This window comes from Sinocyclocheilus grahami, unplaced genomic scaffold (genome assembly GCF_001515645.1).
Source record: "Sinocyclocheilus grahami isolate Dianchi unplaced genomic scaffold, SAMN03320097.WGS_v1.1 scaffold374.1, whole genome shotgun sequence".
NCBI classification, from domain to species: domain Eukaryota; kingdom Metazoa; phylum Chordata; class Actinopteri; order Cypriniformes; family Cyprinidae; genus Sinocyclocheilus; species Sinocyclocheilus grahami.
In genome coordinates this window covers 951,469-953,973 of record NW_015505553.1, presented here as the reverse complement: position 1 = coordinate 953,973, position 2,505 = coordinate 951,469, and the positions used below count along the sequence as shown (strand labels likewise).

Genomic DNA, 2,505 nt, shown 5'->3' with positions numbered 1-2,505 from the left:
CAAGAGATGTATAAATGACACTTTCATTTCAGAGGTGGGAGCATTTGATTGTATTTTAAATCTACAAGCACGCCTTTTGAGGCACACATCAAAACCTCCTGCAAATTTCATGTAAGCTATTTCCTGAGAACTGCAATCAGACTAGCTCGGTTTTTCTTGACAATTCATTGTGTCTGCCAGTAGAGAAGCTTCAGAAAGACAATAAATTGCTTTTATATGGACTGTGTTTTATTCAAGTACTAAATGGAAACAAAGTCTATAATGAAATCCAATCATCTGCGTAGGTAAATTTCTTCCCTCCAGCCATTTTGCCTAACAAAGCAAACCAAAAGCCACTGGACCTGTTCCTTGACAGAAACTAAACTCCACAAGAAACTAAATGTCAAATGATCATTTGACAATGACAATTTCAAGACTTTCAGAAATAAAAATGACAAAATTCTACAAGTCTACTGTTAGACATGGTTCATGGATAAATTCAACTAGTGAGAAGTATAGGGAAGTATAGGGAAGTGAGGGTTTTTCCCCATTAATTCCAAATGCTGTCCGTACCTGCAACATAATCTCCGATCCCAACAGTCGTCAGTGTGATCACCACGAAATAGATTGCCTCCAGCCCGGTCCATCCTTCAATATGCTTGAAGATGATGGCTGGTATAGTGACGAAGAGGATGCAGCCAGCCAAGATGAAGAGCAATGTAGAGGCCACTCGAATCTTGGTCTGGCTTACTTGATTGTGTTTGCGCTGGGGGGGGGGGCAAACAGACAAAAAGCAATATCAACATGAAAGATGAAGCGACATCGTACAAGAGCCATTCTTAGTCACGCAAACAGCATGACTTCATTGCCAGCAGCGGCTACATGTGGCACAAGAAGACCTTTCGTGACTTTGTGAAGGTGGCATGTGTTCATTAGCTCTCTGATGGGCCTAATGATGATCTGAATGAGACTGATTAGCTCTAATGAGGTGTGATCTCAACCCGTACTGCAGATGCCGCTGTCTCAGCATGCTGGAGCCTGCTGCTATCAGGAGCCACAGTTCTGTGTTTATTACCTCTGCTGTGCAGGGTCTGACTAAACTACTACAAACAAGTGCTGTGATAGTCCTGACTAATACCTCCCAGGAAGTCATGAAAAGAAGTGACCTTGCATACTCTAATGTCATAAACCTATCACTTGAAAGGCTAATTGCCATGGTAAACATTTAGCATATTAGCATATTAGAACATTTAGCATTAAAATACATTGTTAGTTTCATTTGTTATAATAAATACCATATAGTTTGATTTTGTTATCTATGAAAGCCCTAAGATGCATTGTATTAAAATGTATTGTTAAGATCACTACTTATTAGGTTATTTCAAAATGCAAAAGCATTTTTTTAGGATCATAACATTGTTCTTGACATCTTGGTCCTATTCAGAAGATGATTAATTACTTAAATGTTTAAATAAATATAGAATTGTATAAATATAACATTATAAATGTGAAAAAATTCAATCAAGAAGACAAATCAATAAACAAAGTTTCCATTTACTACTTGAATTAATTAAAGAGAAAGTATATGATTTGGAGTCTGTTCTTTTGCACCATCAAGAATAATGACTGTGTCTTAATGTAAGCTCACAGAACATTACGTAATGTCTCTGTGATGTTGTTTTTTTGTAGTTGTTGTTTTTTTACCTTGTGGTGAAAAAGAATATCATGCATTCATGCAATAATTTAAAATACATCTTAAAAAAAAAAAAAAAAAACTAGAAAATGTGTTGTGCAAATTAAGAATATGGACTGAACAGAAGCACGCTAAAGACTAAATAGATTTTAAAACTCGAAGCATCATACACTTCCTGAAATAGTAACAAAGTTTGTTTCAGAGAAAAACACTACCAGACTTTCAAGTCATTCTGAACACAAAATACTCAACCAGAAATATGAGCCTCGTTGCTAGATGCAGCATGAAAAATGAAAACAATACAGTATGTGCTCTAAAATCAGCTCAAAATATCAAACATGTTTGATATCCTCAAACTGGATGGAAACCGAGTCTGAAGCTAAAAATATCGAAGTCTGTGCCCACCGTACACTATGTAATTTGTGTACGTCTGTCAACTCGGACTGCACGGACTGGCTCTAAATTTCTGCAACTAACGTAACATGTCCAGACTGCAAATCGGGGCAAAAATGTCATGTAGTGTATTACAGCCTTTACAAGGGTACCTTACCATAGAGCCTATTAAACAGATTGTGCATCTAAACCTGTCACTTGAAATGCTAATCGCCATGGACCATGGTAAACATTTAGCATATTAGAACATTTAGCATTAAAATACATTGTTAGTTTAATTTGTTAAAATAAATACCATATAGTTTGATTTTGTAAACTCAATGTAGTGTATTACAGCCTTTACAAGGGTTCCGTACCATAGAGCCTATTAAACAGATTGTGCATCTATCCCTCATAGCCTTGTTTTCATTACCCTAGTTTTGTGCTCCACAGTTCACTTA

At 36.4% G+C, this 2,505-nt stretch overlaps 1 protein-coding gene across 1 annotated transcript in view; it reads right to left on the bottom strand.

Annotated features, from left to right (window-relative positions):
- LOC107549506 (potassium channel subfamily K member 10-like) overlaps positions 1-2,505 on the bottom strand; it is a 26,296-nt gene that overhangs the window by 3,767 nt on the left and 20,024 nt on the right. The window lies entirely within an intron of this gene.